Genomic DNA, 26,347 nt, shown 5'->3' with positions numbered 1-26,347 from the left:
ATCATATCCTACATCTACATGTTTTTAATATTTTTATTTTTGTTTTCATGTTTGAGCTTATATATCTCTATTTTCATAAATATTTTCATTTGAAGTGTCAGCTTTGTGAATATATGTTGATTATGTAGCAAGTAAGAAAGACTTATGAGCAGCAACCTTTTAATACTGGGTATGTCATTTGTGTCTCCATGCTGAAAATGGAGTGACCGGTTAAGGGGTTTAAACTCTGTTTTTCATTTTGATATAAACAATTAGATTAAAATGACACTCATTAATGGAGATGAGCACTGAGATTACATAAAGTCATTATGCAGAAGTTAAAGATTATATGAATAGACATATTTGTAGTGGGTGCGCTATATTTTTGATGACTTTTTCTGTGGCATGCTATGTTTTAGGGCAGTGGTTTCCAATCCTGGTCCTAGAGAACCCCCAACACTGCACACTTTTGGTGTCTCTCTTATCTGACACACACACATTTGAGGTCTTGGAGTCTTCACTAATTAGCTGATGAGTTGAATCAGGTGTGTTTGAATAGGGAGACATCTAAAATGTGCAGTGTTGGGGGTTTTCCAAGACCAGGATTGGGAAACACTGTTTTACGGAGGAGTGCTCCATAATAATTCCGCACAATAATTCCTCCTTAAACTAAACTGCAGATCTCACGTTATGAGAAAATATTTTTAGAGAGAACAAGGAAATGATGCGCACTTCGATATTATGGGAGACTGCAGGATTCGGTGGATGAACGGTCCGTCAGCCGGTTTGGACAGGTCCAGTGAAAATACTGTACAACTACTGCTGCACAGAGATGTTGATGTGTGTAGTCAGACTCCTTCTGTGATACTCACATTTTTGAAGGATAGATTTTAAAGGAAATGGTAAGATTTGCATGTTTAATTTTTTTAAAATGTTGTCAGTGACGTGCCGAGTCAGACAACTGCATTTTCTCTGAGAAGTATTTTATACAATTTTGTTTTTATGAATTTTTATATATTTATTTTAACAGTGTTTTCTCAATTGTTACACAAAATTAATTCGCATTGCATATGCTGGGGAGAGGAATGTCTTTATGGAATGGCCATGAGAGAGAAAAATTAACTTTATTCATATTAATCCACAAACGGTGTGAAGTTAATGCTGGACGTGACTGTCAATAAATCCCCTTTTGGTGAACAGAAGTAAAAGTGTCCTGGGTTTTTAATACACAATGCAGATGATGGTAACACCGGTCAGCAACAGACCGGTTACATTTATTTGTATTTAGATGTCTGAAACCTAAAATAAGCATTATATAATTGAAAACACTGAATAGTTGTGATAATATGACAAGCGCTCAGTGTGTCCCTCTCTGGTTAAGTGCCAGGAAAAGCTCAAAAGCAGATTTCAATTTAGCAGTTGATTACGTGGCGCACCAAACATTCTAATCACACAAAGTGTAGTGTTCATACGCTCTAGGCACTAGCATAGAGTGATCACAACGGTGTGATCGTACGTGTTAAAGGGTTATATACTCACAGTACCATATCAGCTTATGTATTGGCAGTAGCAAGTTCCTATACTTGCTTGCAGCAGCAAAAATCTTCAAATACAGTAATAACCAACAGCAGCAGCAATTCAACAGCGTAGCAGATCTATTCCGCCAAGATCAAATACATAAACATTGTCATATCCATTACCATGCTAAAATCTTCCAAAAGTTCTCATGATAGAACTATATTTGCATCCACAGGAGCTGGCTGTTTATTCTAAGCCAAATTTTATTCATATTTCTGTATGAGAAACTTCTTGCTGTTCTTATTACATCTGAAGTCTGCAGGATGGTTAAAAAAAAAAATTAAAAAATGTGTTTTTGCAGACCTACAATGGCCAGCACATGTATGTTAACAGAGTTAGGGTATAACGTTATCTGTGTAGGGAATAAAGGAATCTCATTTGAGCGCTTGATTGATTAATCTCTGAAATCACAGTCTAACACCATGGCTAGGGTGGAGCTGATGAGACTGAAGACCACCATGGCGGAACAGATAACCACCACAGCAAAGTAAATGGGACCGAAGATCCCCATGGTTGAGCAAATGACCACCCCAGCAGACCAGAACTGCAACAGAGAGGACAGAGAGGTCAAAATGGCCACTATGGACATAACATTACAGGCAAAGAGTTCAGGGACGACCTCAGTGGTTGTTACATGACAGTGAGAGTATTCAGGGATGACCTCCATAGCTGTGACAGGACAGGCAAAGAGCTCAGCGATGACCTCCTTGGCCGTGAAAGGATAGTCTGGGTGTTTCAGAAATGGCCTTTTTATTATATCGGTACGTTATGATGGTAACACTTTAGTATAATGGGCTATCATTAATAGCTATGCTGAAAGTAATGCAAGACATTTGAAAACAAAAACATGAAAACATTTTTCATTTTGTTCTTGAAGATTGATTTGGTAACACTTGAGTAGCAATTGGGTTTTGTGTGGGTTTTAATTATTTAATATATTTTATGTCTGACATATACAATAAAGTTTATGACAATGTTTAGAGTAAATAAAACAATTGTTTCTGACAAGTAAATGTTGTGATTTGTAATTAATTGGTAATTATAAATGGTCAGTTATTTAATAGCTCCTATAGACTAATCTCATTCAATAATTATTAGCTATATCAGTTCTAAATTTTGCTATTCCTTACTGATTTGTTATTCTTGTTCCCGTATTAGTTAATACTCATGAAACATGGGACTCAAATTGAAACAATGTCCAAAAATGTTAGATTGTGAAAATGATTGGACACACCAGCCTCTACATATATATTTACATTATTCAAAATAAACTTAATTTTTACACACAGTTTTTTATGTCAACTTGGTTAATTTTCCACCACTGTTCCATCTCTGTGTCATGTGTTTGACCCCAAATTAAAATGATGTAATATTCTTTACATACAACATCAGTAATAAGCCTCAATGGGATTAGCCCTTTGACCTTATGTCCAAAGGGACTCAATTAAAGTGTTGTGGTGTCTAATTAAACATAAAATGTCCATTTATCTTGACCCAGTGGGAGAAGTGTTGGACAAGATGATGGCCAAGGGACAATATTAGAAGTGAAAAACACAGCAATGCCATGTTTATCTTGGTGAGTTACATCATTTGGAGATAAACATTTAGTTCCTATTTTACCTTAACCTTACATACTCTCATCTTTATTTAATAAACTAAACTAATTAACTTCAATGTTCCATATTCTAATAATTTAAATGGCTGTTATAATATAGTTCTGTTTCTGTTTGTGTATTGTTCTCTTTTTATTCTTACAAAGCATTTTTTTTTTTAAGATAAAGCCATACATTACAGAAATACAAGACGTGTATGTACGAAGAAGAGCATTGATATTGATATATTGATATTTAAGTTTTTAAGTTTACCCTAAGGGTTACACCTAATGGGAACACTTAAGCAGTAAATCATGAGCTCCTGTCTCACTGGACTAGTACTATGATATAATACCTATGCCAAATTTCAAAGTCATCCATTACTATTGTTAAATTTAAATCTAATGTAAATGTTAACTGTTGACCTTGAGGAAGATGTCTATTACAATCTTGCATTTATATTAAACTAGAACATTTAAAAACAGAACAAAATAATTGATTCAGATAGAAAGATTAGTGTTTATTAAGATTAAGATCTTTATTAGTGTAGTGGGGAGTATCTCCGCCTGTCACCTATTGGCCAGCCGCAGATAGTTGTAATTCACTGACAGCCAATGAAATTGAAGCATTTGAACAGCTGGCCAAAGAGCGGAAATTATGTAACAGCCAATCAGATTTTTTTCATGCATTTATTTGGACCGAGGTTCAAATGCCACTCACACAGGTCTAAACCATTATTTCACACAGCTTTGTGCTTTTTATCAAACAAAATTCTAAAATTAAACAATGCATTACAGCTGCAAAGTAAGTAATTTCTGTCTTGCCTTTTTGGAAAACAAAGCAAAGTATTATGAATAAATGATTAGTATTAAAATAAAGTAAAATAATAGTAGTGTACATTAAATGGTTATATGAAAACATGAATGATTATATAATAATGGTTATATTAAACATGAATGGTTTCTATGAAATGGCTTTTGAAATGTAAAGAAGAATCATTTAAATTTAACTCAAAGTCAAAATATTCCAATACTGAATTAAAATTTATTGAGTTTTGGAATAATTTGTCACTATTAAGATAAATGATCTATTACGTGTTTCCAGGGGGCGTAGCGTGGGGGGGGTTGGGAGGGGGGGGGGGGGGGGGGGGGGGGGGGGATGTGATTCTGACCCCTGCTATTTATTTATTTATTTATTTTTTTGGATCCAGCGTGAAGATTTCCAGCAGTGTTCTCTGATATGTTACTTAGATTTGAGTGAATTAACATTCAGCCAATCACAGAGCGAATCATCTCTTGGGCGAGTCTGCTATGAACTTCAAATCTCTTGTTGCTGTTGTGAATTTTCGTTCGTTCATTCACTTTGCTATTAGGCCGTCTGGGATAAAATGCACCCCAGAAAAAAGCAAAGGACGATTACATCCTTTTTTCAAACACACACTGTAAGTAAGTTACAGTATGTCACAATGACAAGAATCACGCAATAAAGTTTTTATGTTATGATTTAACCTACTGTAACGTCAAAAGACAACAGAACCCATATGGACCTCGTCACATCATGCCGGATTCAGTGTGTTGCTCTCCTACTTGTCGCTTTGGATAAAAGCGTCTGCTAAATGAGACGTAACAAATTATTGGTTACGTGCTGCTCGCGGAGTAGAATTATCCTTTCACAATAAATCAAATTTGTTTTGCCCCGAATATCCTAAAATACTTTATCAAATTTTATTCTTTTAATTCATTACTGCTACTTTATGTCCTAACTGGTCTGTAGTATACATATCAGTCAAATTTTTTGAACAGTAAACTTGTTAATGTTTTTTAAAGAAGTCTCTTCTGTTCTCCAAGCCTGCAATTATTTGATCCAAAGTACAGCAAAACAGTACATTTTTTTTTAAATATTTTTACTAACCTATTTAAAATAACTGTTTTCTATTTGAATATATTCCAAAATGTAATTTATTGAGATTTCAAAGCTGAATTTTTAGCATCATTACTCCAGTCACACAATCCTTCAGAAATCATTCTGATATTTGATTTGCTGCTCAAAAAAAAAACTTATGATGATTTTGAAAACAGCTGAGTAGAATTTTTTCAGGTTTCTTTGATGAATAGAAAGTTCAGAAAAACAGTATTTATCTGAAATAGAAATCTTTTGTGAAATTGTCTTTATCATCATTTTTGATCAATTTAAAGCATCCTTGCTAAATAAAAGTATTAATTTCTATAATTTATTTTCCGAAAAATAAAAATTATACTGACTCTAAGCTTTTGAATGATATAGTGTCTAATGTTGCAAAAGCATTTCATTTCACATAAATGCTGATCTTTGGATCCTTCTATTCATCGAAGAATACTGAAAAAAAAAATGTACTCATCTGTTTTAAATATTGATAATCAGCAAATCAACATATTAGAATGATTTCTGAAGGATGTGACACTGAAGACTGGAGAAATGATGCTGAAAATTCACCTTTGATCACAGGAATACATTACAGTTTAAAATATATTCAAATAGAAAACAGTTATTTTAAAAAGTAAAAATATTTTCACAATATTGCTGCTTTTGCTGTCAAATAAATGCAGGCTTGGAGAGCAGAAGAGAATTCTTTAAAAACATAAAAAAATCTGACTGTTCAAAAACTGTTGACTGGTAGGCTATATAGATTACAGAAATGTTATATTGTAATGTTATATATATATATAATTTCTGTCCCCGTCACTTCTGAAAAGATGGCTACGCCTTTGCGTGTTTCCAAAACCATAGAAACTGTAAAATATTACTCCTATGGAGTAGAAGACAGCATTCATGAAGCAATTTGTAATTTTCAGTTTTATTTTTATAAAATGCTTTAAGCACTTTTTAAGATAAGTAAATATCAATCAAAAATAATAAACTAGAAAGAAAAACAGAATTCAGAAAATATATAGACATTACAATCTCACACTGAAAAATAAACACATCAAAAATTCACAGTATATACATGAGTAAAATATTACCAAGGAGCCACCCATCTCCGTCTTTCCAGACTCTTTAAACTCTTTCCAGGTCATCTCTTTCTGCATGCCCTGAGGTTGGTAAATAGAAAATACTTTAGCAGGGCAATGAACATATTTCACAGGAAAGCCTGTGTGTACGTGAGGACTGTTTGGACCCTGCTTCAGGTCTATTTTACAAAATCTGCACAAGTAACCAACATGTTCAGCTTCAGGCCTTTTGCATTTTTGCTGTCCTCTCTCCTCCACCGGTTTATTTGTGTCCTCAAGTTCACGCTTAAAGAACTCCATTTCCATATAGTCTTGGAATGGCATTTTGGGGTTTTGTTAGTCCTTCACCACTGTAAGCATTAAACACCTTTGTGGAACAGTACTAATACCTGATGGGGCCTTGCTGATTAAAAAAAAAAAAAAAAAGTGGATAGAGGAAACATCTTTGGCTGTCCACAAGCAAGATAATGAACGTGGATTTGCGCAGCTTGTCAGTTAACAACGGCTCTGTGTAGTAACAGCTGCTCTGTGTGAAATCACGCACGTGATGGAATTTACCACTTATTAGATAACCAGCTTTACAGACGAGATGCTCATTAACTATTGGCCGATATTTGTTGTGCACCCCTAGAAGTAATGCACACTGTTTCCAGATGAATGTAAATTAAAATTCACAGCATATACAGAGGAAGAGTTTAGCCCCTTTCACACATACAGTCTTTACTGGTAAATTAACTGTAATTTACCATTAGGAGATCATGTGTGAACAGGATCTTATCAAAAATCCCGGTAAATTTGTTCTGGCAATCATATCGTTCTTATGGAGATGAGATGTTTACAAAGCTTTTACAATTAACTTTTCTACGTAAATATGTGCTAGATGGATCACAGCTTTTTGTCACGCTTTTCCATTCATCAGGGCTGCGACTCTGCAATTGGATACTATTATGCGCGTCTCCTGTTTAAAAGAGCAAAACATTCTGATTGGCTAGTAATGTTAGTTTGGTTGAGAGTTAAAGCTGCTCCTCTCATACCATTGGTAGGCAAACTCATGGATTCGAAAGTGAGATCAACAAGATTTATTTTTTTAAACGTATGATTATTTTTTTCCGCAGCCTACCGCTGCATGCCGGAAATCCTAAACATTTTAAGACTTTAAAACCTGCAGAAACACTTTTGTGTATGGTGTTGTTATTGTGTCAAATATTTACCTGTATCTGATTGAGAATCTGCTTTGGTACCAAGAAAAGATGATAGCAAGTGCACAAGCAGTGAAGAAACAATTCTCTCTACAAGAACAATATAGCAATATTCAGTGTAGAAATAGTTCTATTTAAGAGAAAAATTGTAGAAAAAGTGCTCTATAAAAGAAATTCTATTAGAGATAATTATATTAAAGAAAAAACACACACATATATATATATATATAAACAACCATGATGTTCCTATTGTTAAACCACATATATATATATATATATATATATATATATATATACATACATACATACATATATAGGCCTACATGCACACATATATATATATAGTCTAATTTGTATATATATAGTAATCTTTGTTTTTTTTGTTGTTTGATTTTAGTTTTAGTTCTGTTGTAAATATAATGCCCAATACAATAACAACAATAGTAAATGTATTGTTGTGATTCTACTAAAATACCATGGCTAAATTGTGGTAACTATAGTAAAACCATGGTCAGAAAACATTTCTGAACTGGGGAATACATGTAATCTCATTACAAAAATGAAAATAATAGTTACGCCCATTAATAATTTAGCTTGTAATAAACAGATGGTGTGTTAATGATGACAAACAATACATAGAAACGTAAATTACAGCTATGTTCATTAATAATTTGGTCTGCAAACAAATTAACCTACGCTGAACTACAGTAAACAAAACCCAACAGGTAACGTTTGGAAACGAACAAAGTTTAATAATGTGATTTCAACATTAACGGTAACAAAACGTAAACTGATCTCACATAAAATATCTTACCTTTGATAGACGCTTGAGAATGTACGAAGCCCGGCATGTCACCTGTAGAGGAAAAAAAATCAATCCGTGGCGACGGTTTTGCAATCCGTCCTCTCAGTTTATAAACCATACTCACAAATTTTTAAACTGTTCCCTCGGTTTAACAAATAGTGCCCACCGGATTAACAAACCGTACCCACGAATTTCCAATCCGTGCGCTCAGATTTTGCAAACCGTACCCTCGGTTTTTGGGTTTGTATCGTGCCCACCCAGCACCAGACGTCATTTGGACGTTGTTTTCTGGTCTAAATAAAGTCGGCCCGTCATGGCTTTCTTTTAGACCAAAAAACGACGTTGAAAAATGGTCTTTGTTTGGTCCGAGAGATTTGGTCCAAATTAAGCCCAAAAAGCGACGTTTAACAGTTTTTTTTTTAAATCCAAATTTAGCCCAAAAATAGATGTAGATGGGCTTTTGTCTAAATTTAGCAGAAAAACACGTTTATTTCGGACCCCAGCCATTAACATAAATATATCTAGTGAAGGAAATAGATTAGACATCATATCTGAAGCACTGTAAAATATATTGAAATATATTTTGAAAACACTGGATGGGCGCGCGCTGAACTGGAGCGGAGGAGGTCACCATGGAAACGGGGCGGCAGCTCAACTGTCAAGCACCTGAACGCTGTCTCTCATGGTTGTTTTCACTCATTTCAGGTAAGTTTCGTCCCTAAATTAGACAAATAGTACATAAAAGTGTTCCTGAAACTTTCTTTCATGTAAATGACACGCTTCCGTTGAACATTTACTTTATAGAAATGGCTTATTGTCTTCAGAAAAAGTCCGTTAGCATCTCAACCTTAATGCTAACTACAAGAGGTAACTAAGTTATATGCATCTTTCACAATATATTTCGCCTATCAGCATGAATCTGTATTTTTCTTATATATGTGCGTGTGTATTTATATAATATTTTCATAATATGTGTGTGTGTGTGTGTGTGTGTGTGTGTTTGTTTGCTTGTTAGTTATTTTGATGTCCACACTGTAAGAGCATTATCTATAAACCACCTCGCTATGTGTACTGCGTTAAGCTCACTGAGACGTGTAATAGCGCATGTATATGATTGCTCTTTTACTTGATTCAGTTAGTAAACCTAAAACTTTAAATTCTGCTGTTATTATTCTTTCTGTTTTTTTTTTGTTTTTTTTTTTGTATATTCTATAAGTTACTTTTCTTTTCTGCATTTCACCTCTGCTACAGTTTATTTATAATAAATCTGGCATTGTATAATAAATATTGTTGGCTTTGACAGATTGACAGGTTTTTCTTATGTTCCTAGATTGTTCCATGCTGATGTCCATACCCTAGAGTTGGAGCGTGTATCTTGTCAAAGATCATTTTTAGACATATGACTTGGGGGCAAAATACATTGAGTCAAGTCAGACATTCGACAGTCATAATTACTGATCTTAACACACAGGGAAAATATGTAATGAACACCTCACAGATACAAACGGGGTAAATAATAGTTCATCATTGATAGATCTTTTCTATTTCAGAGACTGAAAATCATCGATAAACCACAAGGTAATTGTAACTTATTTCAAGGAGAATCATAAGAATAATAAGAATAAAAGAAAATGCATCTGTAACTTAATATTGCTTCTTATTTTTCAGTGTGTTGAAAGTTCTCATTAAACACATAGCTTTCTTCTCATCTTTGTGCATTTTCAGATGTTGTGCATATTTATGAATCAAATTTTTAACGTTGTTTAACTTTTTAACATTATAATATTGGTTGTCTTCTCTTTTTTCAGAGTTTAGCTCCAACCCCAATTACGCAGACCTGAGCAGCTGATCAAAGATCACCAGAAACTCTGCAGAACGTTGGTCCTCCAGCCCAGGACTGGACACCAGTGTTGTAAGTCATCAATCTAGAAGTAATCCTGCCTCTTTGAATGGTCATGTTCAGAACATATTGCAGGAGATCTCAACATTGTCTCTCAAGGTCCTCTTACATGAAGAGTTTTGCACCCACCTAGTGCAGTGCACCTGAACACATTAATCAAGGTCTTCAGTTTTACTAACTATAAAGTCACAAACAGGTGAGTGTGATCAGGTGTGGACTGAAGATCTTTGCCCGAACGGTCGGGTTCGGTCTTAATTTATATCATTTTACATGGGCTCGGGCCGGGCTCGGGCTTGCGCTCTGGTTTGTGAGGTAAATGAGCGGTCATGTGATGGGTTTCGATTAGTGTGAGAAAGACGCAAAAATGTATGCTGAGTAGGTGAAACGGAGGATTGCCTCTGGCGATTAAGTTTTGGTTGCACCAGCAACTAAAGCAAAGTCTGAGGTGTGGAAAAGTTATGACCATGTTTATAATGAGAATAATGAGCCAGTGGGTTGTATTGCTGGACTCACCATCAGTGAGCGCAGGAATGCGCTGAAGCCATCTACAGTGGATTCAATCATTTTCCTCCACAAAAACATGTAGGCCTAGCCTAATCTTGGTGAGTAAAGGTTTTTCAAATTATAACTAAATATTAATTGAGTCTTAAATGCATAATGTAGACAGAGTATATAGGCTAATGTTGGCATTATTCTTTTATTAAATTTCAGCTGCTAGTGACAAAGCAAATCCTGCGGAGCCTTTTTCGTAATTTCGTTATTTCCAAATACCCATCTTAATTTAGAATTTAACTTAATTTAATTTATTAAGAAAGACTCGTTTTTATTGGTGCATTGGCCTATTTAAACTTTGGGTGTGTATCACTTAGGTCCCTTGCTCAGAAGTCAGTGGTTAAGGCCTGCCTCAATCACAATTTTTTTTTTTACAGTGCACTGAAATGTTTGCTCCCTACAAAAGCTGTGAAAACCAGGAAGCATCGATGCTCAATAAGTTTCCTTTTAGGAAGTTCTGAAGCTCACAACTTAAGACCCTTTCACACTGCACGTTGGACCAGGAAAAATTGCTGGAACATTGCGGGGTCGCCTTCTTTGTGAACGCAAACATCCCGGGATTGATTCCGGGTTGGGGACCTAGTAACATTGCCAGGTTCAGTCCCGAAACGAGCACTGTGTGAACAAAAGCCAGATCTAATGCCGTGTCGTAGTGATGACGCACGTTATCGCGTGACTCTTTTAGCGTGTTTTGAAGGCAGATCAATGTTCACGCCAAAACAAATATGTGCAAACTATAACGAAGCAGAGATCAGTTAGTTCCTCACTTTCCGCGCTGAAGCTGGTTTAGTTCAGGAGCTTGAGTTGTGTTTAACGTGCCTAGCGTTTTCGACTTGTACATTACATGTCACTCCCTGATATCACGTGTCTTCACGGGACCTTTACGGGTTGTGTGTGAAAGCACACACATATTCCGGGTAATCACTGGCAGTGTGAAAGTGCAAAATCTAGCGACCAGGGAACAATTGCCGGGACACATTACCCGTGTATTTTCCGGAATCGCAGTGTGAAAGGGGCTTTAAAGAGATAATTCGCTATAAAGTTACACGTAATAGATTTTAAAACACAAACCAATATTATATTTCAGCATAAACATATATCACTAGACAGGTAATGTCTAATCTAATAAACATTTCTAATTTATTTGACTTAAATCTTGCACATACATGTAACAAAGTATTTATCATAATGTGCTGTAAATAGCATTAAAAAAAAGATATCAGCTTTACTGTTGTGCATTAATGTCAGTAGTGATGTTGTACAATGGGGACAGAAATAGTCACCAGTGTATAGTGAGCCACTGTGTTTACCAGTGTCAGAATTCATGTACAAAATATATTAATTCACAACTTAGCGAACTGTGAAGCTGATTGAGACGTAACCTCTGCATGACAGTGGACCTTAAGCAAGTATAGGTCTCTGCAGGAAAGTAATGGGAGTTACCAGATCAGGGTGTTTTTAGACCATGATACCTGATTGGCTGACGTCATAGTGACGGTAGGTTTAGGGGTGGGGCTAGGTAAGGGGGATCATTTTGATTGCATGATTTAGAAACACCCAGCAGTTTGAAATCACCATACACCACACCATCACCCACAAAGTCATAAACGCCCACTTTTGCTCTGCAGAGACCTAAGTCTCATTTTAAGGGCCAGAGTTGACAATCCCTGACATACTGATTAGTTAATAATCCCTCTTGAAGAATGAGTACACTTTAATTTGTACATTTTGGACAACCATTGTTTTTGTATTATTTTTTTACACATTTACATTTTAGTTATTGTTTTCTTTCTCACTTTAGATGCTGGAGAAAAGGCATTCAAAGTGGAAACATCTCCCGTGGCTCATTAATCCAGAATTGGGATGGTGGAAGGAGCAGAAGAACCAGAAGATCAGAGATCAGGCAGAAATCTACTGGTGCCCCTGTGGGAACCAGTTTACCTGATGAGTTAGTTAAACCAAACATTTTCATCACTCACCTTCATGTTGTTCCAAGTCAGACTTTTGTTCATCTTTGAAACATAAATGCAGAACTTTTTAATGAAATCTGAGAAATTAATTTTTTTATTTATAAAATAACATTCACGAGAGCACCATGATGCATTAGTGTTGAGTTGGCGTGAGAGCTGGCAATCTCATGGTACTTTTGTGAAAATCTGTTGGGGATACATCATTTCAGAAGAATTTTTTTTTTTTTTTTTTTTTTTGCCAAGGTAATTTGTTGTTTTTTTTGTACACAAGGCATCTGTTAAAAAACCTTAATTTGTGTTCTGCACAAAAGGGTCTTATGGGTTTGGAGCAAAATGAGGGTAAGTAATTAATGACAGAATTTACATTTTTGGTTGTTCTAATGTGGTTATTATTGGTCATTATTTCCATTTTCAATATTTTAAAGATTTATTGTCTTGAAAAATTATGTTTATACAGAAAGATTGATTCATTGGATAAGTTACAGTAAAGACTTCTTTAAAAAAATTTAAATAAATACTGCTCTTTTGCAAGCTCTATTAAAAAATACTGATAAATTTAATGGTTTCAACAAAATATTAAGCAGCACAACTGTTTTCAACATTGATAATAATCAGAAATGTTTCTTGAGCAGCAAATCATCATATTAGAATGATTTTTGAAGATCATGTGACACTGAAGACTGGAGTAATGATGCTGAAAATTCAGTTTACATGGATAAATTGCATTTTACAATGCATCCACATAGAAAACAATTATTTCTGTAGTTATATTTCACAATATTACTGTTTTTACGGTCTGTTTAATCAAATTAGGCTTAAGATGTGATCAAGAAAGTGTTTTTTTTTTTTGTTTGTTTTTTTTTGTTTTTTACACATGAGAGATGTGTTTAATGTGTCAATAAATGTGTCAGTATACTCTTGTGAATGGTCTTTTTTTGACTAATTATGAATATGAAAAATAATTCACGGTTGTAATTAGGCCTAACTTTACAACCACATTTAGACGTCATTTGGACGTCTTTTTATAGACGTCTTTTCTCCTTTCACTTTACAACCACATTTAGATGTAATTTGGACGTCTTTTTATAGACGTCTTTTCCACGACCTGAAAAAGACGTCTTTTCACCTTTCACTTTTCAACTAAATTTTAACGTTGTTTAGACGTCTGCCAATGACGTCTTTTCGACGTCTTTTCAACGAGTTTTTGCTGGGTGGGACGAATTCATAATCCGTGCGCACACTTTCGCAATATCCGTTCCCACGGGTTTGTAAAAACTGTACTCACGGATTCATTTTAGAAGAAGAACAGTAAACTCCCAGGTACATGTTAAAGAATCTTATTGTTTTATTGTGTATTATTCATCATATTATCTTAACTTAATTATCTGTAGTGGAATACAAAGATTTAATAAGAATTATGTGCGTCTAAAACTTGTTTATTTGAGATAATCTTAGCACTTTTATTACTGTCTGCCTGGCATTGTGTATTATGACTTACTTTTGACTAATTGTTCCTCTTTTCTTTTTCTAAATGCATGTAGCCTAAATGCAACAATAACATTAGTAATAATAAAATAATAATAATAGTAGTAATAATAATTACAACAATTATTATTATTGAAATATTATAAGTATAAATATTATAAGAAATATCTTCTGCTCATCATGGCTGATTTATATTTGGAAGCTGTGATATTTTTTTTTTCAGGATTCTTTGATGAATAAAAAGAACAGCATTTCTTCAAAATAGAAACCTTTTGTAATATAAGTCTTTACTGTCACTTTTTATAAATTTTGCTCATCCTTGCAGAATAAAAGATTTAGGTAAATGCTGCTATTTATTTTATTATTATTACTTTTTATTCATCAAAGAATCCTGAAAAAAAAAAAAAAATCAACAAAGTTTTAAAAAAAAAGCAGTTTCCAACAATGAAAATAAATCAGCATACTAGAATGATTGTCACAGGTCATCACGGAAAGAGAACAGCAGACAAAGATTTATATTCCAAACAGACTTTACTGAGACTTCAGACTTGGTACAATTCATAACATAGGCTAATAACCAACAAACGTTAGAACAGAAACAGGACTATAAGTACACACATGGTAAATGAGAAAACTAAGAAGGAACAGCTGGACAAGGATTAACTAAACAGAAACCATGGAAACCAATGAGAGCTCATAACAGACAAGACAAGACCTTTAACTAAACTGAACGTAATTGTGACATTGACACATCTTAGAGAAGTAGATGACAAAAAGAGAAAAGAGGGTGGAGGCTTAGGTGAGGGGCGTGGTGCTGGTGAAGGACTGGAGCCTGGAGAATTTTGAGGAGGCCAACAACATGGTGGAGCAGACGGTGGGAGGAACCAGGGAGGAGCTTTGGCTGAAGGACTGGGCGACACCCAGAGGCCGATCCACAGAGGCGGAACCAGGGTACCTGGAGGAACCAGCGGAGCGGAGAGATCGACGGACCAGGGTGACATCACAGGCCTGGAAGCCCAAGGTGGAGCGGCTGGCTCGCGTGCCTGAGGCGGAGCCGGGGATTCGGCTGACCAGGGCGACGATGGAGCCAGCTTGGACAACAGGGAAACCAGAGGAAGGGAGGAGCCTGGTAAAGCCGAAGGGGTGGAGGGTCGAGGCGAAGCCAGGTGATGGCTTTTGTCTGTTTTTCTATTTAATGTTTTTGCTGTATAGTCTTGTATTCTACATATAAATATTTAATTAAAAAATGACAGATTGTCTTTTGTATCCTTTCTGTTTGTTTATTTTTTAAAACACTGTATTCAGTAGAACATAATTAATTAATAAACCTCCTAATTAACAAACTTCTAAGATTGTTGCTTTTGTAAAATTTGTAAGAACAATTTTTTGTACCATATAAACACTGACAACAGGAAACAGGAATACATAAACAATGAAATTGAGATGGAATAACATGCAGCTGCTGCTGCCGCTACTGCACATTTCTCTGACCACCTTGGACAAACACAACATTGAGGATAATATTAGATGAGGATAATTCACAAATATAACTGACATTTATATTATATTATTTTCTGTATCCTTACCTTTATGCAATATCCATCACCCGTATATTTGCATCAAGGGCATTTGCAAACTCTTCTGCAAGCTCAAGGTATGAAGTGTAATTATTAGGAACTTCCAACACACATCCACAGGTGTGTGACTGTGGAGTTCTTGTGAAGAAACTATTTGGCTGAATGAATTGGACATGAATAAACTTTGCAACAAGTAGATCAGCTCCTACAAAGAAAAATAATTCAGTAAACAATTTAAAATGTATACATATAATAATAATACTTACATAATCAGGAAATTCAAAACATTTTATACTAATCTATTTACTCATTTATAAATTGTTATAAATAAATATATAAATAGTTTAATATCAAAAACATGATATATTTTAATGAAATATAATGATAGCAAGATATGAGCAGGTCATTGTTGCTTAGCAACGGCAGATGCCACTGGAGCGCAAGCATAAAGTGCAGGCTACAGAGTGCTTTGGAAAAAGGAGAAAGCGGCGCACCTAGCTTTCCACACGTTTTCAGTCATGACATGCAAATGTGGTTTTGTTTTGAAGGAGATTTTTTTTTTTTTCACTGGACTCGGTTGACGAGAACATTTAGCGAGTCCAATGACCAAGTCCGAGTGCAAATACCAACGAGTCCGAGACAAGTCTGAGACGATAGAAAAACGTCTCGAGTCCAACAAGTCCAAGACAAGTCTGAGACGATAGAAAAACGTCTCGAGTACTACAGCCCTGTCATTGACAGATATTAAGCCATCTGTGAAAGCTGCATTTAGATCTTGGAAAATGTTTCCCCTGCGAAGCCTTAACTTGGTAGCCTGTGGCTTATCTTGCACTATTTCAGCAGGGTCCATTGGTAGAGTGTCATCCAGTATTGTACTGTCTTGCAAAACAGTATATCCCAACTTAATTTCTTCATCAGTTGAAATTGAACTGTGCATTACATTCATTATACCTGGTTCTAAAATCACTACACCGTCTTCTGACAAAAATGATGAATCAATGATGGAACCATTGTCTTCAGTTAAGACAACAGGTTCTTCATCGCATTCACATGCCATGGCAGAGGTAGAAGGACCTTCAGGTACACCTTCAGTGTTTTTGCAATCGTGTCAGTCTTCTTACAAGACAGATACAGTCTCAGTATCTTCACCTTTCTCATTTCAAATTGTTCACTTAATGTTGTTTGTGGATCTACTTCTTCAGTGAAGTCTCTTAATTTCAACTCAGATTCATTTATATCCCCTAATTTATTTTTTCCATTTGGAAAGAACAGCTCCTTGCTACACTCCAAAAGTTCTGCCATGGTAGCACTCTTTAAAGCCTTTAAGTGTCTGGTTCCACCACCTCGTTTCTCTTTGATTTGGACAAAGGATCCACGGACCTCTTCAAACAGTCCCATTTGGTAACTTCGCTCAGTTTTTTGGGCATTTGTGTTTCCACTGAGTTTTTCTGAATGATTATCACAATGCTTCCTCTTTCTGTCACGCTTTCCTTGCAATTTTGCCATGAGGTTTTCTGTGGCTTTACATACTATGGTATTTCCTTCTAATGCAGCTACTTCTCTTCTGCAGTACTGTCTTATTGCTATCCGGTCTCCAAATCTGGGGACGTATGTCAGTAGTTGCTCATCTGACATACTACTGACTGCATAGCAGTCAATCTAAAGGAAAAGAGGAAAAAAATGTAAAAGACTATCTGCCTGCAAAAGCTTTCATTATTTCATTAAATGCATCAGTGTTTGCTTTAGTTGGACTTTTGACCCTTGACTTGCTGTGTTAGATCTCTCTCTGTAGAAATGCATGTGGTGTTGTACAATGATGAGGATATTAACTGTTCATATATGTTGAAATAAGCCTCATGAGCTGGCATGAGTTTGCTCAAAATGACTTTTTGTCATTTATATGTTTAGGTTTTGCACTAAGAACTCTGTGAAACTACAGCAAAGTGTGTTATTCTAATAGATATAGTGAATGAATTAAAAAAAAATATATAATGCACAAAAGAAAAAAAGAAAGAAAAAATAACTACTGTGCTATTTAGACACACTCAGACATCAAGAACCAGTATACAAATTTCAACAATGGTGACAATCAACAAAATGCTTCATGATGCAATGCATGCTGGGTAACACCATAGTAAAAACTCCCATCATGCACTGCAGTATGTAAAATTATTGTCACCACTGTTGAGGATCGTATGATAAGTGTTCATGTCTAAAAGCCTTCATTTAAACCTTATTTATTTTTGTTCAATATTGACACATTAAGGGGGGGATTTGTTTAATAGGCGCTTTTTTTTTGTAGTTCTACAGTACCTGAATGTCAATTAATAAACCAAAGAGAGACCGTTTTATGATGTTCACTTATCATGAGCTATTAGCAGAAATCACAAGTTACTCTGCTACTTCAAGCTTTTGATTCAGCAATGCACAAATGTTTGGTGTGAAACAATATTGCAATCCATAAGAAACAAAGTACTTTGAATTATTAAAAGGGTCAAGAGTCTAATTAAAGCAAACCTTGACCACAGTTATGGTGGCATCTTGTGTGTTTATAAAAAGAAAAATCAGTTGATTTCATCTAAGGCTGTGGCTGAAGTCAGTTGTAGTTCTTGTGTTTCACTTTTCTTCAATGATGTTGATTGTTAACAGCAGATGTTTATCACTAATGTGCAATCATCATTTAATTAATCACTTTATTATCTCATTAACTTTAACTCTTTGAGGACTTGTGATTTAATTTGAGTCTTGCTTGTGACTTGAAAGGAATGACTTGGTTCCTCCTCTGCTGAAATCAGCTGCTGAGTTCATGGGTGGAATAAACATATGGCAGGACTTTTACTTTCTGACCCCTGGATTGTCCGCCTTTGCTGGCACCCAAAGAAAAATAAACCAAATAACCTTGACTGCCTTATCTACTCTGTAGAATTTCATATAATATGTCCTGTCGTGCATCTGATTTTCCACTCTGTAAACTTGTCAAAGCTAACTGTGTTAGACTGGACCTCTTCAACCCGCTGCAGTGCAAGACATATAGCTAATAATTCAGAAGTATATACAGATACATGATCAGAAACTCTTCTAGAAACTTTGATATTGAATTTAGGTATATATATTGCAGCTTCTGTTCTTCCAGTTGCTGGGTCTTTAGATCCATCTGTGTATATCTGCAGTACTGAAAAATATGTTTGATTTATATATTGTTGCACAACTGAATTTATTGGGATGTTCATGTCGATGCTTTTTTTATCTCTTTATGTATGTTTAAATCAACAAATGGCATTGGAAACAACCAGGGAGGTATCGCCAGAGTCGCCACTGATGGTGCAATATCAATTTCATCTAGACCAATTCTCTGTGATTCCTTGACAACAATCCAACCAAAACTTAAAACTTCTTTACACTCATACTCCCAACATTCTCTTAAAATATTCTTGACTGGGTTACTTTCTGAGTGACCCTTAATGCTGGTCCAGTATGTCATCATCAGCTGAAGTCTGCGTAACTCTAGGGGCATTTCTCCCATTTCAACCTGTAATGATACCACAGGGGATGACCCGAATGCTCCACAACAAATTCGCATTGCCTGCGTTTGGATCTTCTCAATCTTTTTAATCAAGTTTTATTTGCAGAAGTATATACCATACAACCATAATCAATGTTGGCTCTTATCACTGCTTTATATATTCTTTCCATTGATTGACGCCTTGCCCCCCATTCAACTCCAGCTAAGCATCTTAATATGTTTATCCCATTCTTAAATTTTTCTATCAGCTTCTGTATATGAATTCTGAAGTTCAATTTTGAGTCCATCCATATTCCTAGAAATCTGACCACATTAACCTGTTCTAGCTTGTTGCCCATATATTTTTATATTCAGAGAAGGATTAATTTTCTTATTAGAAAAACATATTACCTGCGGTTTTGCCACAGAAAATCTGAAACCCCATTTCCTTGCCCAATCCTCAACCTCCTTTACTGCTTTTTGCATTTTCTTTTCCACAAATAAAAAGTTTTGCCCCCTAAACCATAACGCTCCATCATCTGCATACAATGACCTGCTCACACCAACGTCAATATTAGAAAAAATGTAATTTACCATTAAGTTAAAAAGAATAGGACTACTTACACTCCCTTGAGGAGTTCCGTTCTCTATTGGAAGAACCCGAGAGTATGCAGAACCCACTCTCACTTGTATTGTTCTTCCAAACAAAAAGTTCAATATCCAGTTATACATTTTACCTTTAATTCCCATTCTATCCAATTTCAATAAAAAACCCTCCTTCCACAACATCATATTCCTTTTCAATATCGAAAAACACACCTACTACTACTTCCTTCTTAACTTGAGCCTTCCTGATTTCATTTTCCAAACATAAAACTGAATCGATGGTATTCCTCCCTTTCCGAAAACCACTCTGATATGCAGGAAACAGGTTCTTGGTATTTCCTTCTTCTTCTTCAGCGAATTTAAATTCCCCGCGGTGCCAAAACACAGAAGAGTGCCACGAGAGCGCTAGCGGCCAAACGTATATTGCATCCATAGTGGTTTAGCACTGAATGGGAAACGGTTTAGCTAAAGAATGGGCTCGGTGCACAAGATGGCGCCGGTGAGCTTCAGCGACGCGAGTGTGTGCATTGCTACTTCTGGTCTTGCGACGTTCTCATTTACTGTCAGGAGAAACTTAATATGAAACTTGGCTAGATATAAATAATTAATGTTTTTTTCGGATTAAAAAATGGATGTTGGTATATCAAAGACAAGAGAAACCTATTTCCTCTGTGTGGAATTTCATTGAAAAAGTGACTTGACATGACATCAAATATGGAAATATGCAAATATGTTGACCCATAACTCAGAATTCGTGCTCTGCATTTAATCCATCTGAAGTGCGCACGGAGCAGTGGGCAGCCATTTATGCTGCGGTGGCCGAGGAGCTGTTGGGGGTTTGGTGCCTTGCTCAAGGAGTGGTATTGCCAGCCTGAGATTCAAACCCACAACCTTAGGGTTAGAAGTCAAACTCTCTAACCATTAGGCCACGACTTCCCCATATAATTAAGCCAAAACGTGGAGATTGCTTCATTCTTTATTCTGTTGATTATGCGGTTCAGCGTCAGTGGTTAGTCAGTCCACAAGATCTCTTCATTCAAACACAAACCAATCAAATCTGTTATACTACATTTTCGGAGAGTTAATTTTGTTCTGACTTCTATTTATAGGATCATAAGGTTTGCGACTGTCAAACGAGACGCTCAGAGATTTATGCATGTATGTTTTATTATTTGATAACTGTAACTACAATTTAACAATGAAATTATGGTAGGTTATTGGCATTAATAGAAAGATTGGTGTTTGCATTACCTGTGTGTTTTTATTAATATTTATCTGTTTTGTGAAAGATCTGTTGCATAAATATCTGTCTATAAGTAGCGCAATATTTTTACTATTTCTTTTGCATTAATAATTAGATAAACAAATCTTTAAAGTAGTCATGTATTAAATTAAATTTAAATTAAATTTATGCATTTAGCAGACGCTTTTATCCAAAGCGACTTACAGTGCATTCAGGCTATCAATTTTTACCTATCATGTGTTCCCGGGGAATCCTTGTTAACGCAATGCTCTACCACTTGAGCTACAGGAGCACTAGTTGTATTAGTTGTATCTTTTTACAGCCTTATATATATATATATATATATATATATATCTATATATATATATATATATATATTATATATATATATATATATCGATATATTATATATGTTTGATGCAATTCAAACTGTTTCAACTGTAAAATATTCAAATATGTTGTGAAAATGATGATGGAACAAACTGATGTATGTGCACAATTGAGAAATGGATATTTATGAAGATAAATCGCAGCCCATGTCTCAGAAGGTACTTAATTAAAAAAAAAAAATAATCAATGTAAAACAAACATTTTCAAGAAATAAGCAATTTGCACATTTACATAAATGGTAAGGGAAAAAGACATTGTGTAGCATTGTGTGTACACACCATGAGTTCAATTTAACATTTTGTGAACAGTAGGGATTAGTGTATTTCATTCATTCACCGTCAACATACGTAAGTTTCAAATGCACTGGCTCAGTTAACATTTATAGTATAGTAATAATGGCAGTGTAGATCTTATTTGCATTTGAAGTGATATTATAAATCCTGTAAACATATATAGAAGGTAATATTTGGATTTCTCCGGTTCTCTTCACTAGTGTTTAGCACAACCGTAAATATCTATGCACACACTCGCTAGACCTGAAATCCAAGATGGCGGAGATATGCAACTAGCCAATTCCCGGCCACCGCGCGGAGGAAGACTGGGGTTCGATTCATCATTTCATCAGATGATATCTTTGTCTAGTGCTTCTAATGAATGTTTTAGCATGACTTGTGAAAATGTAAATACTGAATGAAATAACATAGACGTCTTCATGGCTAGTGTTCATTCTTGTTCTACAGATCTGTGTACTAGTGTTAAATGCTACTGTTTTTGATAGTGATTATAACGTTTTTGACAGATAATATCATGATGTTTTATGTGTTTGCCTTATGTGAAATCCTGTCAGTAGGGAAACAACCACACATTTGCTAAGGGGTATGCAAGACTAACACCAACCCACCTCAGACAGAACACATTTATTTATTTATTTATTTATTTATTTATTTTCAAGCACATGTAATATTGCTTACTTTTTAGTTAGTCAGTTTTAGAGGGATTTACGGTAATTTATTATCATTTATTTCCTTAAAGATATTCATATTTTTATATAAAATGAGAACACTATATGTAAAATTCACTTTAAAGAACATCTGCATTTTTTTTTTTTTTTTTTTTTTCATTTTTAATTGAGGTGATTCATTGATGGATTGATTGTGATTAGTTGGTGGATTTCTGCCACCTGGTGGAAAATAAACACTATTAACACGAAAATGTCATGATATTCCCACTGTAACCGGTAAATGACTCATTTCCGCTCCGTAATACAGTTCTTTTCACATGTTTTGCTTTTGAATTTATATATAGACATTATTAAATCACTACTGTAATTTTTAAAAATCACTTTTTTTGTCAAAGGTCAGTATTGTTTGGTACCGAAGAATGAAATAGCGAGAGTTAAAAAAAATAATAAAAAAAAAAACTCATTGGATCTACATTAATCACACAAATGGCCTATTTTTAATTCGAAATGATGATTTCTGTCGAAGGCTGACTAGTTTGCATTTTTGTTCTTCTCAGTTCTTCTCAAATGTAAATCAAATGCCAATCACAAACATATTGTGATTTTTTTTTTTTTTTTTTTGAGCAATAGAGATACTAGATTAACTGATATTAACGTTAGTCACTTATTTACCCTCTTAGGCAACAAAAAGTTGAATGACTTAATGACTTACAATGAAAAAATATATATAATAGGATAAGCTTACCAATCCCTGTTAGTTTACTTGGACATTGTTGTCCTTATTTCAATGCATTGTTTTTCTTTTCTTCTTCGTCTTTTCTGTTCTGTGCCCCAGAGCATTTCTCTCCTCTATTCATTTTTTTTTGTCATGTGACAGTAATGTCTTTAAGGGCGAGCGGTTGATATGTACTCAGTTTTTAATAAATATATTTTTTATTCATTTTTAATTCATTAAAATGCTAAATAACCTTTAAATAAAAACATTTTTATTACATACATTTTAACAACTAAGCTTTTGAATATTTATAACATTTTATGAAATATTTTCACAAAATGAATTTGGTAAAATGGCAACCCCCATCTGTTCGGGACCCCTGTGATCTGCATATATTGCAAACCCAAATTTTGTGCCACTGCCTGTCAGCAATAACCTGTCCGTGGGCTTTTTTGATTACTGTCAGTTTAAGTGCCAGCGATGCAGTGTTGCTAGATATTGCCATGAAAACAAATAAGAAACTATAAAATAAATCAAAATTAGTTCAAATTGCTAACCCTAAACTGCAATTTTCCATGTTATTAACCTTTTAAAGTGTCAAATTAAGTGGAAAGACAAGTCCAAAGGCACAATAACTTGATCTGACAACATGGCAGTGGCTGCATCCATGCCTTCAATCAAAACTCTCTCAAGCCTTGTTCTCTCCACTAGCGTCTTGAGCAATCATTTTCATAAAATGGATACTAAACATTCTCGCAAACTGTCTAAACCTCATAGCTGGGCCATGGGGCCAAATATTGTATTGTATTCTCTGTCTTTGTTTTATAGATTGGCCATGGGGCCAGGCCTTTACAGCATCTTAGATGTCAATAATAACTTTGAATGGTAATGTTTATTTACAGGTTGCTAATAACTATGCATTTATGTATTAATTTATTTTCAAGCCACTAGCTATACCATTTATATATACAATGTATTATACATTATATATAATTATATATATTATATATAATTATATATTATATATAATTTGGGCAGTATGCACATTGTGCTTACCTGGGCAACCTACATTTGTTAAAATGTGAGTTCATTGTGTACAACTGCATTTCCCATAATAGGATGCACTTTTTAAGTGAAGAGATAGAAATACCAGCTTTTATAACAGTTGTGTACGAGTCCCTCAGTTGTCCTAAGTGTGAAAACCTGGATCTCAGCATCATATAGCCAGTGTACAGAAGATGATGGAAAACCAAAGAATGTGCAGGACTTCAGTGATTTTTCTTAATAAGCACAACTATCACAAACAAGCAAGTAACTGATCATACTATTGAAGCAACACCAATAAGAATCAAAGGGATCTAAATTGTGAGCAGGATCTTTTGTATCATTTCAGTTATGAGTTCTGTTATGAGAAAAAAATATTTATTATTATTATTATTATTATTATTATGAACATCTTAACAGATGTTCTTTATATAGCCCTGCATGAATAATACACCTTTATGCATGGATCCATCAAAACAAATAACAAAGTAAGAAAAACCTATTGCTATCAGGCCTGAGAATCTTTTTGCTGGTTACAATGGAACTTGCAATCATATGTAATTTGCTAACGATGTTTTAGGGAAGCATAGCCCAGTCTGTCTTTCAGACAACACCATAGATCTGTCGGTACAATTTGGAAGGTTGTTGTCATATTTGAAGTTTTCATAGGTTGCTTCTCTGTGTTACATAACTCCTGTTTTTCGCCTCTTCCCTTCAGTGATTCTGGTCCATAGCAGTGCATTTAGAATTTTAATTTGGGGTCTGACTTCTTCAGACACTTTTGTTATTTGAAGTAAAATAAGAATAAAACACTGTTCGTAATTTTTCATCTTCACATTTTCCACCACCATTGCTGTCTCAGTGTCACCTGCTTAACCTGCTCTATCTGGTGATGCAATATTCTTTATCTAACACCACAGTAATCAGCGTCATTGGGACTGGTCTTGGCCGTTTGACCAAGGGACTTAATTAAAGGTGTTTTTTTTTTGGTCTAATTAACCTGAAGGTCTATTTACCTTGGAGCACTAGGAGACGTGGTAACAGTATCTTTTTTTCTGAGATGGTCAGGGGACCATATTAGAAGTGAAAACTTGTTAATAATGACTTGTTAATAACATGTTTGTCTTTGTTGCATTATTTGGTGCTATGTAAAAAAAAAAAAAAAAAATCAACATTTGGTCCTATTCATTTTGAGTGATATTTGACCTGCAGCACCTTCTATTTGGACATCTATAAATGAACAAACATTATATAAAAACTGCAATATTATAGTAATTCAAATACTTGTTATACAAACCCGATTCCAAAAAAAGTTGGGACACTGTACAAGGAATGGAATAATTTACAAATCTCATAAATTTATATTTTATTCACAGTAGAATATAGATAACATCAAATGTTGAAAGTGAGACATTTTGAAATGTCATGCCAAACATTGGCTCATTTTGGATTTCATGAGAGCTACACATTCCAAAAAAGTTGGGACAGGTAGCAATAAGAGGCTGGAAAAGTTAAATGTACATATAAGGAACAGCTGGAGGACCAATTTGCAACTTATTAGGTCAATTGGCAACATGATTGGGTATAAAGGAAGGCCTTGCATTTTCCAACATGACAATGCCAGACCACATACTGCATCAATTACAACATCATGGCTGCGTAAAAGAAGGATCCGAAATGGCCAGCCTGCAGTCCAGATCTTTCACCCACAGAAAAAATTTGGCACATCATAAAGAGGAAAACATAATCTCAAATCTCTCTTTCCTATCAAAAATACTAAAAGACAGTATCCTCTCAGCTATAGCCCTATTCGGACTGTAGTAGTTTCTCAGGGGGACGTAAGTGATTTTCTTACCATTTACAGGGGGTACACTGTAAAAAATTTAACGTAAAATCAACAGTAACTTACTGGCAACAAATAGCCAGCAAGCTTCAGTATTTTATTCCACGGTAAAATTACTGTATATCTGACTACAGTAGTTCACAACATACTGTATAATAACTTACACTATATTTATACTGTAAAATGAATTTACAGTTCATGTTTTTGCACTGTATTTTAAAATACTGTAAAGTTACTATGCAGTATAATTGATTATGGTAGTTTTTATATTCACATATACGCATATATACACAACATATAACTAACTACAATCTGTTACATGCTTAAAAAATAATGAAATATAAAGGCTTGTATGCAATTTTCACACAGTTATATTACTGATTATTAGATGTCACGTAAATTATGACAACACTCAGAAG

At 34.8% G+C, this 26,347-nt stretch overlaps 1 long non-coding RNA gene across 1 annotated transcript; it reads left to right on the top strand.

Annotated features, from left to right (window-relative positions):
• The first annotated feature begins 8,678 nt into the window (after positions 1-8,678).
• LOC122147676 lies at positions 8,679-10,131 on the top strand. Its single transcript, XR_006161730.1, has 4 exons — positions 8,679-8,845; positions 8,945-9,007; positions 9,691-9,718; positions 9,949-10,131. It is a non-coding gene; the product is annotated as an uncharacterized LOC122147676 (long non-coding RNA).
• The last annotated feature ends 16,216 nt before the right edge of the window (positions 10,132-26,347 follow it).

This window comes from Cyprinus carpio, chromosome A15 (genome assembly GCF_018340385.1).
Source record: "Cyprinus carpio isolate SPL01 chromosome A15, ASM1834038v1, whole genome shotgun sequence".
Lineage (NCBI taxonomy): Eukaryota > Metazoa > Chordata > Actinopteri > Cypriniformes > Cyprinidae > Cyprinus > Cyprinus carpio.
The sequence above is the reverse complement of the archived record's forward strand: the minus strand, read 5'-3'. Positions and strand labels throughout refer to the sequence as shown.